Raw genomic sequence first — 13,276 nt, 5'->3', positions numbered from 1 at the left:
GCTGTTCCCACCCGCCTCAACACCGTTGGAAGGGAGGAGAACCAATTAAGGCGGGGGGGGGGGGTGGAACGAGCAGCTGTCTACCCTTAGCAGGAGGGTTGCTGATTAATTACCTCTCCTGCTGCTGTTGTTGCTGCTGGCTGTCCAGCAGCAGACTGAAGGTGGCTGCTGCTGTGCGCAGGTATATAAAGGCTCAGAGCCTATTATGACACGCGCAGCCAGCGTTCCATTGCCACATTCCGTCTACTGCAGGCGGGATACCTGGATGGCTGAATGTCACTGAGAAGCTCACAGAGACCGCCATAAGCAACAGTTTAAAAGAATGCCACAGACTAATCAACCAAACTTTTTGGGTTGGTTTCTCTTTTATAGTCTGCAGGCATTAAATGAAAGAAGTCAGTGTTCCAGCAGAGGGAGACAACGTTTCAGAAAAGGCATTGTAGCAAACCAAAAAAGAAATTTTAAGCGCAGCAGAGTAACCAGCTCACATACCTGTTAGCTCAGGTGAGTTTAAAAGGCTGCTGTTGATAACAAGGGCATTTGCTAAATAGATGGTGTGTGTGCAACAATATACTGAAAGGTCAATTATATTGTGCAGCTTATCTCACCACCTGTAGTTATTTAGGTGAAAGCTCCAAAATGCTTGCCTAATATGTCTGTTTATCCAAAAGGAAGTATAGAGGGAGAGCTAGATAGATAGCATTGCATTACATTACATGGCAATGCAATGCACAGTTGCTGAAGTTGAACCAAAATGAGCTTGTCATCTGGCTTCTGCAACTTTTAACATGAAAAATCCAATGAGGAGAAGAAAAGCAAAGCCAAAGAGTCCATCCCAAAATCCGACAAACAAGCCAAATGAACAAAAAGCATTGAATTCAATTCTTTCTGATTTTAGAAACTGCATTAAAGAAGGGGTGCACCGGTCCTGGAGATACTGCAATACCAGGTCAATGCGTGGAGTGGACAGAGCAAGCTCTTTTTCCATCTTCCTGTTCTAAAAATCCATTTAATATATGGTCCCCAGATAGGGGACGTATCAGATATTAAACTGATAAGAACAGATACTACACTTGATCTTAGCCAAAAGGCCGAGAAGCGATAACCAGAATTGGTTTCCGACTACGGTGCCACACAAGGATTCTGAAAAGTCCATTTGTGGAGATGGCCACCTGGACTCCCGTTAAGAAGACATGCTGTCAACCTCTAGATCCCTCACATGCCTGCACTTTTCGGCTTGCTGCTGCTGCAATCCACGCGTTTTAGATCTGCATAACTCCACCTCTTTTAGCACAGTACCCTCAACCCCCGGCTGTTCCCACCCGCCTCAACACCGTTGGAAGGGAGGAGAACCAATTAAGGCGGGGGGGGGGGTGGAACGAGCAGCTGTCTACCCTTAGCAGGAGGGTTGCTGATTAATTACCTCTCCTGCTGCTGTTGTTGCTGCTGGCTGTCCAGCAGCAGACTGAAGGTGGCTGCTGCTGTGCGCAGGTATATAAAGGCTCAGAGCCTATTATGACACGCGCAGCCAGCGTTCCATTGCCACATTCCGTCTACTGCAGGCGGGATACCTGGATGGCTGAATGTCACTGAGAAGCTCACAGAGACCGCCATAAGCAACAGTTTAAAAGAATGCCACAGACTAATCAACCAAACTTTTTGGGTTGGTTTCTCTTTTATAGTCTGCAGGCATTAAATGAAAGAAGTCAGTGTTCCAGCAGAGGGAGACAACGTTTCAGAAAAGGCATTGTAGCAAACCAAAAAAGAAATTTTAAGCGCAGCAGAGTAACCAGCTCACATACCTGTTAGCTCAGGTGAGTTTAAAAGGCTGCTGTTGATAACAAGGGCATTTGCTAAATAGATGGTGTGTGTGCAACAATATACTGAAAGGTCAATTATATTGTGCAGCTTATCTCACCACCTGTAGTTATTTAGGTGAAAGCTCCAAAATGCTTGCCTAATATGTCTGTTTATCCAAAAGGAAGTATAGAGGGAGAGCTAGATAGATAGCATTGCATTACATTACATGGCAATGCAATGCACAGTTGCTGAAGTTGAACCAAAATGAGCTTGTCATCTGGCTTCTGCAACTTTTAACATGAAAAATCCAATGAGGAGAAGAAAAGCAAAGCCAAAGAGTCCATCCCAAAATCCGACAAACAAGCCAAATGAACAAAAAGCATTGAATTCAATTCTTTCTGATTTTAGAAACTGCATTAAAGAAGGGGTGCACCGGTCCTGGAGATACTGCAATACCAGGTCAATGCGTGGAGTGGACAGAGCAAGCTCTTTTTCCATCTCCCTGTTCTAAAAATCCATTTAATATATGGTCCCCAGATAGGGGACGTATCAGATATTAAACTGATAAGAACAGATACTACACTTGATCTTAGCCAAAAGGCCGAGAAGCGATAACCAGAATTGGTTTCCGACTACGGTGCCACCCAAGGATTCTGAAAAGTCCATTTGTGGAGATGGCCACCTGGACTCCCGTTAAGAAGACATGCTGTCAACCTCTAGATCCCTCACATGCCTGCACTTTTCGGCTTGCTGCTGCTGCAATCCACGCGTTTTAGATCTGCATAACTCCACCTCTTTTAGCACAGTACCCTCAACCCCCGGCTGTTCCCACCCGCCTCAACACCGTTGGAAGGGAGGAGAACCAATTAAGGCGGGGGGGGGGGGGTGGAACGAGCAGCTGTCTACCCTTAGCAGGAGGGTTGCTGATTAATTACCTCTCCTGCTGCTGCTGCTGCTGGCTGTCCAGCAGCAGACTGAAGGTGGCTGCTGCTGTGCGCAGGTATATAAAGGCTCAGAGCCTATTATGACACGCGCAGCCAGCGTTCCATTGCCACATTCCGTCTACTGCAGGCGGGATACCTGGATGGCTGAATGTCACTGAGAAGCTCACAGAGACCGCCATAAGCAACAGTTTAAAAGAATGCCACAGACTAATCAACCAAACTTTTTGGGTTGGTTTCTCTTTTATAGTCTGCAGGCATTAAATGAAAGAAGTCAGTGTTCCAGCAGAGGGAGACAACGTTTCAGAAAAGGCATTGTAGCAAACCAAAAAAGAAATTTTAAGCGCAGCAGAGTAACCAGCTCACATACCTGTTAGCTCAGGTGAGTTTAAAAGGCTGCTGTTGATAACAAGGGCATTTGCTAAATAGATGGTGTGTGTGCAACAATATACTGAAAGGTCAATTATATTGTGCAGCTTATCTCACCACCTGTAGTTATTTAGGTGAAAGCTCCAAAATGCTTGCCTAATATGTCTGCTTATCCAAAAGGAAGTATAGAGGGAGAGCTAGATAGATAGCATTGCATTACATTACATGGCAATGCAATGCACAGTTGCTGAAGTTGAACCAAAATGAGCTTGTCATCTGGCTTCTGCAACTTTTAACATGAAAAATCCAATGAGGAGAAGAAAAGCAAAGCCAAAGAGTCCATCCCAAAATCCGACAAACAAGCCAAATGAACAAAAAGCATTGAATTCAATTCTTTCTGATTTTAGAAACTGCATTAAAGAAGGGGTGCACCGGTCCTGGAGATACTGCAATACCAGGTCAATGCGTGGAGTGGACAGAGCAAGCTCTTTTTCCATCTCCCTGTTCTAAAAATCCATTTAATATATGGTCCCCAGATAGGGGACGTATCAGATATTAAACTGATAAGAACAGATACTACACTTGATCTTAGCCAAAAGGCTGAGAAGCGATAACCAGAATTGGTTTCCGACTACGGTGCCACCCAAGGATTCTGAAAAGTCCATTTGTGGAGATGGCCACCTGGACTCCCGTTAAGAAGACATGCTGTCAACCTCTAGATCCCTCACATGCCTGCACTTTTCGGCTTGCTGCTGCTGCAATCCACGCGTTTTAGATCTGCATAACTCCACCTCTTTTAGCACAGTACCCTCAACCCCCGGCTGTTCCCACCCGCCTCAACACCGTTGGAAGGGAGGAGAACCAATTAAGGCGGGGGGGTGGAACGAGCAGCTGTCTACCCTTAGCAGGAGGGTTGCTGATTAATTACCTCTCCTGCTGCTGCTGCTGCTGCTGGCTGTCCAGCAGCAGACTGAAGGTGGCTGCTGCTGTGCGCAGGTATATAAAGGCTCAGAGCCTATTATGACACGCGCAGCCAGCGTTCCATTGCCACATTCCGTCTACTGCAGGCGGGATACCTGGATGGCTGAATGTCACTGAGAAGCTCACAGAGACCGCCATAAGCAACAGTTTAAAAGAATGCCACAGACTAATCAACCAAACTTTTTGGGTTGGTTTCTCTTTTATAGTCTGCAGGCATTAAATGAAAGAAGTCAGTGTTCCAGCAGAGGGAGACAACGTTTCAGAAAAGGCATTGTAGCAAACCAAAAAAGAAATTTTAAGCGCAGCAGAGTAACCAGCTCACATACCTGTTAGCTCAGGTGAGTTTAAAAGGCTGCTGTTGATAACAAGGGCATTTGCTAAATAGATGGTGTGTGTGCAACAATATACTGAAAGGTCAATTATATTGTGCAGCTTATCTCACCACCTGTAGTTATTTAGGTGAAAGCTCCAAAATGCTTGCCTAATATGTCTGTTTATCCAAAAGGAAGTATAGAGGGAGAGCTAGATAGATAGCATTGCATTACATTACATGGCAATGCAATGCACAGTTGCTGAAGTTGAACCAAAATGAGCTTGTCATCTGGCTTCTGCAACTTTTAACATGAAAAATCCAATGAGGAGAAGAAAAGCAAAGCCAAAGAGTCCATCCCAAAATCCGACAAACAAGCCAAATGAACAAAAAGCATTGAATTCAATTCTTTCTGATTTTAGAAACTGCATTAAAGAAGGGGTGCACCGGTCCTGGAGATACTGCAATACCAGGTCAATGCGTGGAGTGGACAGAGCAAGCTCTTTTTCCATCTCCCTGTTCTAAAAATCCATTTAATATATGGTCCCCAGATAGGGGACGTATCAGATATTAAACTGATAAGAACAGATACTACACTTGATCTTAGCCAAAAGGCCGAGAAGCGATAACCAGAATTGGTTTCCGACTACGGTGCCACCCAAGGATTCTGAAAAGTCCATTTGTGGAGATGGCCACCTGGACTCCCGTTAAGAAGACATGCTGTCAACCTCTAGATCCCTCACATGCCTGCACTTTTCGGCTTGCTGCTGCTGCAAGCCACGCGTTTTAGATCTGCATAACTCCACCTCTTTTAGCACAGTACCCTCAACCCCCGGCTGTTCCCACCCGCCTCAACACCGTTGGAAGGGAGGAGAACCAATTAAGGCGGGGGGGGTGGGGGGGTGGAACGAGCAGCTGTCTACCCTTAGCAGGAGGGTTGCTGATTAATTACCTCTCCTGCTGCTGCTGCTGCTGGCTGTCCAGCAGCAGACTGAAGGTGGCTGCTGCTGTGCGCAGGTATATAAAGGCTCAGAGCCTATTATGACACGCGCAGCCAGCGTTCCATTGCCACATTCCGTCTACTGCAGGCGGGATACCTGGATGGCTGAATGTCACTGAGAAGCTCACAGAGACCGCCATAAGCAACAGTTTAAAAGAATGCCACAGACTAATCAACCAAACTTTTTGGGTTGGTTTCTCTTTTATAGTCTGCAGGCATTAAATGAAAGAAGTCAGTGTTCCAGCAGAGGGAGACAACGTTTCAGAAAAGGCATTGTAGCAAACCAAAAAAGAAATTTTAAGCGCAGCAGAGTAACCAGCTCACATACCTGTTAGCTCAGGTGAGTTTAAAAGGCTGCTGTTGATAACAAGGGCATTTGCTAAATAGATGGTGTGTGTGCAACAATATACTGAAAGGTCAATTATATTGTGCAGCTTATCTCACCACCTGTAGTTATTTAGGTGAAAGCTCCAAAATGCTTGCCTAATATGTCTGTTTATCCAAAAGGAAGTATAGAGGGAGAGCTAGATAGATAGCATTGCATTACATTACATGGCAATGCAATGCACAGTTGCTGAAGTTGAACCAAAATGAGCTTGTCATCTGGCTTCTGCAACTTTTAACATGAAAAATCCAATGAGGAGAAGAAAAGCAAAGCCAAAGAGTCCATCCCAAAATCCGACAAACAAGCCAAATGAACAAAAAGCATTGAATTCAATTCTTTCTGATTTTAGAAACTGCATTAAAGAAGGGGTGCACCAGTCCTGGAGATACTGCAATACCAGGTCAATGCGTGGAGTGGACAGAGTAAGCTCTTTTTCCATCTCCCTGTTCTAAAAATCCATTTAATATATGGTCCCCAGATAGGGGACGTATCAGATATTAAACTGATAAGAACAGATACTACACTTGATCTTAGCCAAAAGGCCGAGAAGCGATAACCAGAATTGGTTTCCGACTACGGTGCCACCCAAGGATTCTGAAAAGTCCATTTGTGGAGATGGCCACCTGGACTCCCGTTAAGAAGACATGCTGTCAACCTCTAGATCCCTCACATGCCTGCACTTTTCGGCTTGCTGCTGCTGCAATCCACGCGTTTTAGATCTGCATAACTCCACCTCTTTTAGCACAGTACCCTCAACCCCCGGCTGTTCCCACCCGCCTCAACACCGTTGGAAGGGAGGAGAACCAATTAAGGCGGGGGGGGGGGTGGAACGAGCAGCTGTCTACCCTTAGCAGGAGGGTTGCTGATTAATTACCTCTCCTGCTGCTGCTGCTGCTGGCTGTCCAGCAGCAGACTGAAGGTGGCTGCTGCTGTGCGCAGGTATATAAAGGCTCAGAGCCTATTATGACACGCGCAGCCAGCGTTCCATTGCCACATTCCGTCTACTGCAGGCGGGATACCTGGATGGCTGAATGTCACTGAGAAGCTCACAGAGACCGCCATAAGCAACAGTTTAAAAGAATGCCACAGACTAATCAACCAAACTTTTTGGGTTGGTTTCTCTTTTATAGTCTGCAGGCATTAAATGAAAGAAGTCAGTGTTCCAGCAGAGGGAGACAACGTTTCAGAAAAGGCATTGTAGCAAACCAAAAAAGAAATTTTAAGCGCAGCAGAGTAACCAGCTCACATACCTGTTAGCTCAGGTGAGTTTAAAAGGCTGCTGTTGATAACAAGGGCATTTGCTAAATAGATGGTGTGTGTGCAACAATATACTGAAAGGTCAATTATATTGTGCAGCTTATCTCACCACCTGTAGTTATTTAGGTGAAAGCTCCAAAATGCTTGCCTAATATGTCTGTTTATCCAAAAGGAAGTATAGAGGGAGAGCTAGATAGATAGCATTGCATTACATTACATGGCAATGCAATGCACAGTTGCTGAAGTTGAACCAAAATGAGCTTGTCATCTGGCTTCTGCAACTTTTAACATGAAAAATCCAATGAGGAGAAGAAAAGCAAAGCCAAAGAGTCCATCCCAAAATCCGACAAACAAGCCAAATGAACAAAAAGCATTGAATTCAATTCTTTCTGATTTTAGAAACTGCATTAAAGAAGGGGTGCACCGGTCCTGGAGATACTGCAATACCAGGTCAATGCGTGGAGTGGACAGAGCAAGCTCTTTTTCCATCTCCCTGTTCTAAAAATCCATTTAATATATGGTCCCCAGATAGGGGACGTATCAGATATTAAACTGATAAGAACAGATACTACACTTGATCTTAGCCAAAAGGCCGAGAAGCGATAACCAGAATTGGTTTCCGACTACGGTGCCACCCAAGGATTCTGAAAAGTCCATTTGTGGAGATGGCCACCTGGACTCCCGTTAAGAAGACATGCTGTCAACCTCTAGATCCCTCACATGCCTGCACTTTTCGGCTTGCTGCTGCTGCAATCCACGCGTTTTAGATCTGCATAACTCCACCTCTTTTAGCACAGTACCCTCAACCCCCGGCTGTTCCCACCCGCCTCAACACCGTTGGAAGGGAGGAGAACCAATTAAGGCGGGGGGGGTGGGGGGGTGGAACGAGCAGCTGTCTACCCTTAGCAGGAGGGTTGCTGATTAATTACCTCTCCTGCTGCTGCTGCTGCTGGCTGTCCAGCAGCAGACTGAAGGTGGCTGCTGCTGTGCGCAGGTATATAAAGGCTCAGAGCCTATTATGACACGCGCAGCCAGCGTTCCATTGCCACATTCCGTCTACTGCAGGCGGGATACCTGGATGGCTGAATGTCACTGAGAAGCTCACAGAGACCGCCATAAGCAACAGTTTAAAAGAATGCCACAGACTAATCAACCAAACTTTTTGGGTTGGTTTCTCTTTTATAGTCTGCAGGCATTAAATGAAAGAAGTCAGTGTTCCAGCAGAGGGAGACAACGTTTCAGAAAAGGCATTGTAGCAAACCAAAAAAGAAATTTTAAGCGCAGCAGAGTAACCAGCTCACATACCTGTTAGCTCAGGTGAGTTTAAAAGGCTGCTGTTGATAACAAGGGCATTTGCTAAATAGATGGTGTGTGTGCAACAATATACTGAAAGGTCAATTATATTGTGCAGCTTATCTCACCACCTGTAGTTATTTAGGTGAAAGCTCCAAAATGCTTGCCTAATATGTCTGTTTATCCAAAAGGAAGTATAGAGGGAGAGCTAGATAGATAGCATTGCATTACATTACATGGCAATGCAATGCACAGTTGCTGAAGTTGAACCAAAATGAGCTTGTCATCTGGCTTCTGCAACTTTTAACATGAAAAATCCAATGAGGAGAAGAAAAGCAAAGCCAAAGAGTCCATCCCAAAATCCGACAAACAAGCCAAATGAACAAAAAGCATTGAATTCAATTCTTTCTGATTTTAGAAACTGCATTAAAGAAGGGGTGCACCGGTCCTGGAGATACTGCAATACCAGGTCAATGCGTGGAGTGGACAGAGTAAGCTCTTTTTCCATCTCCCTGTTCTAAAAATCCATTTAATATATGGTCCCCAGATAGGGGACGTATCAGATATTAAACTGATAAGAACAGATACTACACTTGATCTTAGCCAAAAGGCTGAGAAGCGATAACCAGAATTGGTTTCCGACTACGGTGCCACCCAAGGATTCTGAAAAGTCCATTTGTGGAGATGGCCACCTGGACTCCCGTTAAGAAGACATGCTGTCAACCTCTAGATCCCTCACATGCCTGCACTTTTCGGCTTGCTGCTGCTGCAATCCACGCGTTTTAGATCTGCATAACTCCACCTCTTTTAGCACAGTACCCTCAACCCCCGGCTGTTCCCACCCGCCTCAACACCGTTGGAAGGGAGGAGAACCAATTAAGGCGGGGGGGTGGAACGAGCAGCTGTCTACCCTTAGCAGGAGGGTTGCTGATTAATTACCTCTCCTGCTGCTGCTGCTGCTGCTGGCTGTCCAGCAGCAGACTGAAGGTGGCTGCTGCTGTGCGCAGGTATATAAAGGCTCAGAGCCTATTATGACACGCGCAGCCAGCGTTCCATTGCCACATTCCGTCTACTGCAGGCGGGATACCTGGATGGCTGAATGTCACTGAGAAGCTCACAGAGACCGCCATAAGCAACAGTTTAAAAGAATGCCACAGACTAATCAACCAAACTTTTTGGGTTGGTTTCTCTTTTATAGTCTGCAGGCATTAAATGAAAGAAGTCAGTGTTCCAGCAGAGGGAGACAACGTTTCAGAAAAGGCATTGTAGCAAACCAAAAAAGAAATTTTAAGCGCAGCAGAGTAACCAGCTCACATACCTGTTAGCTCAGGTGAGTTTAAAAGGCTGCTGTTGATAACAAGGGCATTTGCTAAATAGATGGTGTGTGTGCAACAATATACTGAAAGGTCAATTATATTGTGCAGCTTATCTCACCACCTGTAGTTATTTAGGTGAAAGCTCCAAAATGCTTGCCTAATATGTCTGTTTATCCAAAAGGAAGTATAGAGGGAGAGCTAGATAGATAGCATTGCATTACATTACATGGCAATGCAATGCACAGTTGCTGAAGTTGAACCAAAATGAGCTTGTCATCTGGCTTCTGCAACTTTTAACATGAAAAATCCAATGAGGAGAAGAAAAGCAAAGCCAAAGAGTCCATCCCAAAATCCGACAAACAAGCCAAATGAACAAAAAGCATTGAATTCAATTCTTTCTGATTTTAGAAACTGCATTAAAGAAGGGGTGCACCGGTCCTGGAGATACTGCAATACCAGGTCAATGCGTGGAGTGGACAGAGCAAGCTCTTTTTCCATCTCCCTGTTCTAAAAATCCATTTAATATATGGTCCCCAGATAGGGGACGTATCAGATATTAAACTGATAAGAACAGATACTACACTTGATCTTAGCCAAAAGGCCGAGAAGCGATAACCAGAATTGGTTTCCGACTACGGTGCCACCCAAGGATTCTGAAAAGTCCATTTGTGGAGATGGCCACCTGGACTCCCGTTAAGAAGACATGCTGTCAACCTCTAGATCCCTCACATGCCTGCACTTTTCGGCTTGCTGCTGCTGCAAGCCACGCGTTTTAGATCTGCATAACTCCACCTCTTTTAGCACAGTACCCTCAACCCCCGGCTGTTCCCACCCGCCTCAACACCGTTGGAAGGGAGGAGAACCAATTAAGGCGGGGGGGGTGGGGGGGTGGAACGAGCAGCTGTCTACCCTTAGCAGGAGGGTTGCTGATTAATTACCTCTCCTGCTGCTGCTGCTGCTGGCTGTCCAGCAGCAGACTGAAGGTGGCTGCTGCTGTGCGCAGGTATATAAAGGCTCAGAGCCTATTATGACACGCGCAGCCAGCGTTCCATTGCCACATTCCGTCTACTGCAGGCGGGATACCTGGATGGCTGAATGTCACTGAGAAGCTCACAGAGACCGCCATAAGCAACAGTTTAAAAGAATGCCACAGACTAATCAACCAAACTTTTTGGGTTGGTTTCTCTTTTATAGTCTGCAGGCATTAAATGAAAGAAGTCAGTGTTCCAGCAGAGGGAGACAACGTTTCAGAAAAGGCATTGTAGCAAACCAAAAAAGAAATTTTAAGCGCAGCAGAGTAACCAGCTCACATACCTGTTAGCTCAGGTGAGTTTAAAAGGCTGCTGTTGATAACAAGGGCATTTGCTAAATAGATGGTGTGTGTGCAACAATATACTGAAAGGTCAATTATATTGTGCAGCTTATCTCACCACCTGTAGTTATTTAGGTGAAAGCTCCAAAATGCTTGCCTAATATGTCTGTTTATCCAAAAGGAAGTATAGAGGGAGAGCTAGATAGATAGCATTGCATTACATTACATGGCAATGCAATGCACAGTTGCTGAAGTTGAACCAAAATGAGCTTGTCATCTGGCTTCTGCAACTTTTAACATGAAAAATCCAATGAGGAGAAGAAAAGCAAAGCCAAAGAGTCCATCCCAAAATCCGACAAACAAGCCAAATGAACAAAAAGCATTGAATTCAATTCTTTCTGATTTTAGAAACTGCATTAAAGAAGGGGTGCACCAGTCCTGGAGATACTGCAATACCAGGTCAATGCGTGGAGTGGACAGAGTAAGCTCTTTTTCCATCTCCCTGTTCTAAAAATCCATTTAATATATGGTCCCCAGATAGGGGACGTATCAGATATTAAACTGATAAGAACAGATACTACACTTGATCTTAGCCAAAAGGCCGAGAAGCGATAACCAGAATTGGTTTCCGACTACGGTGCCACCCAAGGATTCTGAAAAGTCCATTTGTGGAGATGGCCACCTGGACTCCCGTTAAGAAGACATGCTGTCAACCTCTAGATCCCTCACATGCCTGCACTTTTCGGCTTGCTGCTGCTGCAATCCACGCGTTTTAGATCTGCATAACTCCACCTCTTTTAGCACAGTACCCTCAACCCCCGGCTGTTCCCACCCGCCTCAACACCGTTGGAAGGGAGGAGAACCAATTAAGGCGGGGGGGGGGGTGGAACGAGCAGCTGTCTACCCTTAGCAGGAGGGTTGCTGATTAATTACCTCTCCTGCTGCTGCTGCTGCTGGCTGTCCAGCAGCAGACTGAAGGTGGCTGCTGCTGTGCGCAGGTATATAAAGGCTCAGAGCCTATTATGACACGCGCAGCCAGCGTTCCATTGCCACATTCCGTCTACTGCAGGCGGGATACCTGGATGGCTGAATGTCACTGAGAAGCTCACAGAGACCGCCATAAGCAACAGTTTAAAAGAATGCCACAGACTAATCAACCAAACTTTTTGGGTTGGTTTCTCTTTTATAGTCTGCAGGCATTAAATGAAAGAAGTCAGTGTTCCAGCAGAGGGAGACAACGTTTCAGAAAAGGCATTGTAGCAAACCAAAAAAGAAATTTTAAGCGCAGCAGAGTAACCAGCTCACATACCTGTTAGCTCAGGTGAGTTTAAAAGGCTGCTGTTGATAACAAGGGCATTTGCTAAATAGATGGTGTGTGTGCAACAATATACTGAAAGGTCAATTATATTGTGCAGCTTATCTCACCACCTGTAGTTATTTAGGTGAAAGCTCCAAAATGCTTGCCTAATATGTCTGTTTATCCAAAAGGAAGTATAGAGGGAGAGCTAGATAGATAGCATTGCATTACATTACATGGCAATGCAATGCACAGTTGCTGAAGTTGAACCAAAATGAGCTTGTCATCTGGCTTCTGCAACTTTTAACATGAAAAATCCAATGAGGAGAAGAAAAGCAAAGCCAAAGAGTCCATCCCAAAATCCGACAAACAAGCCAAATGAACAAAAAGCATTGAATTCAATTCTTTCTGATTTTAGAAACTGCATTAAAGAAGGGGTGCACCGGTCCTGGAGATACTGCAATACCAGGTCAATGCGTGGAGTGGACAGAGCAAGCTCTTTTTCCATCTCCCTGTTCTAAAAATCCATTTAATATATGGTCCCCAGATAGGGGACGTATCAGATATTAAACTGATAAGAACAGATACTACACTTGATCTTAGCCAAAAGGCCGAGAAGCGATAACCAGAATTGGTTTCCGACTACGGTGCCACCCAAGGATTCTGAAAAGTCCATTTGTGGAGATGGCCACCTGGACTCCCGTTAAGAAGACATGCTGTCAACCTCTAGATCCCTCACATGCCTGCACTTTTCGGCTTGCTGCTGCTGCAATCCACGCGTTTTAGATCTGCATAACTCCACCTCTTTTAGCACAGTACCCTCAACCCCCGGCTGTTCCCACCCGCCTCAACACCGTTGGAAGGGAGGAGAACCAATTAAGGCGGGGGGGGTGGGGGGGTGGAACGAGCAGCTGTCTACCCTTAGCAGGAGGGTTGCTGATTAATTACCTCTCCTGCTGCTGCTGCTGCTGGCTGTCCAGCAGCAGACTGAAGGTGGCTGCTGCTGTGCGCAGGT

At 45.5% G+C, this 13,276-nt stretch overlaps 10 non-coding genes across 10 annotated transcripts; all 10 read right to left on the bottom strand.

Moving 5' to 3' along the window:
- Positions 1 to 912: 912 nt before the first annotated feature.
- LOC141159818 (U2 spliceosomal RNA) lies at positions 913 to 1,103 on the bottom strand. The gene has a single exon (XR_012249814.1). It is a non-coding gene; the product is annotated as a U2 spliceosomal RNA (small nuclear RNA).
- Positions 1,104 to 2,222: 1,119 nt separating this feature from the next.
- Positions 2,223 to 2,413, bottom strand: LOC141159187 (U2 spliceosomal RNA). Its single transcript, XR_012249199.1, has one exon. It is a non-coding gene; the product is annotated as a U2 spliceosomal RNA (small nuclear RNA).
- A 1,118-nt stretch (positions 2,414 to 3,531) lies between these two features.
- Positions 3,532 to 3,722, bottom strand: LOC141159546 (U2 spliceosomal RNA). Its single transcript, XR_012249550.1, has one exon. It is a non-coding gene; the product is annotated as a U2 spliceosomal RNA (small nuclear RNA).
- Positions 3,723 to 4,837: 1,115 nt separating this feature from the next.
- LOC141159186 (U2 spliceosomal RNA) lies at positions 4,838 to 5,028 on the bottom strand. The gene has a single exon (XR_012249198.1). It is a non-coding gene; the product is annotated as a U2 spliceosomal RNA (small nuclear RNA).
- A 1,121-nt stretch (positions 5,029 to 6,149) lies between these two features.
- Positions 6,150 to 6,340, bottom strand: LOC141160025 (U2 spliceosomal RNA). The gene has a single exon (XR_012250015.1). It is a non-coding gene; the product is annotated as a U2 spliceosomal RNA (small nuclear RNA).
- Positions 6,341 to 7,456: 1,116 nt separating this feature from the next.
- On the bottom strand, positions 7,457 to 7,647 carry LOC141159185 (U2 spliceosomal RNA). The gene has a single exon (XR_012249197.1). It is a non-coding gene; the product is annotated as a U2 spliceosomal RNA (small nuclear RNA).
- A 1,121-nt stretch (positions 7,648 to 8,768) lies between these two features.
- LOC141160000 (U2 spliceosomal RNA) lies at positions 8,769 to 8,959 on the bottom strand. The gene has a single exon (XR_012249991.1). It is a non-coding gene; the product is annotated as a U2 spliceosomal RNA (small nuclear RNA).
- A 1,115-nt stretch (positions 8,960 to 10,074) lies between these two features.
- LOC141159184 (U2 spliceosomal RNA) lies at positions 10,075 to 10,265 on the bottom strand. The gene has a single exon (XR_012249196.1). It is a non-coding gene; the product is annotated as a U2 spliceosomal RNA (small nuclear RNA).
- Positions 10,266 to 11,386: 1,121 nt separating this feature from the next.
- On the bottom strand, positions 11,387 to 11,577 carry LOC141160024 (U2 spliceosomal RNA). Its single transcript, XR_012250014.1, has one exon. It is a non-coding gene; the product is annotated as a U2 spliceosomal RNA (small nuclear RNA).
- Positions 11,578 to 12,693: 1,116 nt separating this feature from the next.
- LOC141159183 (U2 spliceosomal RNA) lies at positions 12,694 to 12,884 on the bottom strand. The gene has a single exon (XR_012249195.1). It is a non-coding gene; the product is annotated as a U2 spliceosomal RNA (small nuclear RNA).
- Positions 12,885 to 13,276: the final 392 nt, after the last annotated feature.

This window comes from Phyllobates terribilis, unplaced genomic scaffold, assembly GCF_046119375.1.
Source record: "Phyllobates terribilis strain yellow unplaced genomic scaffold, ASM4611937v1 Scaffold_8__6_contigs__length_399053987, whole genome shotgun sequence".
Taxonomy (NCBI): domain Eukaryota; kingdom Metazoa; phylum Chordata; class Amphibia; order Anura; family Dendrobatidae; genus Phyllobates; species Phyllobates terribilis.
Note: the sequence above shows the minus strand (reverse complement) of the source record. Positions and strands in the feature narration are given on the sequence as shown.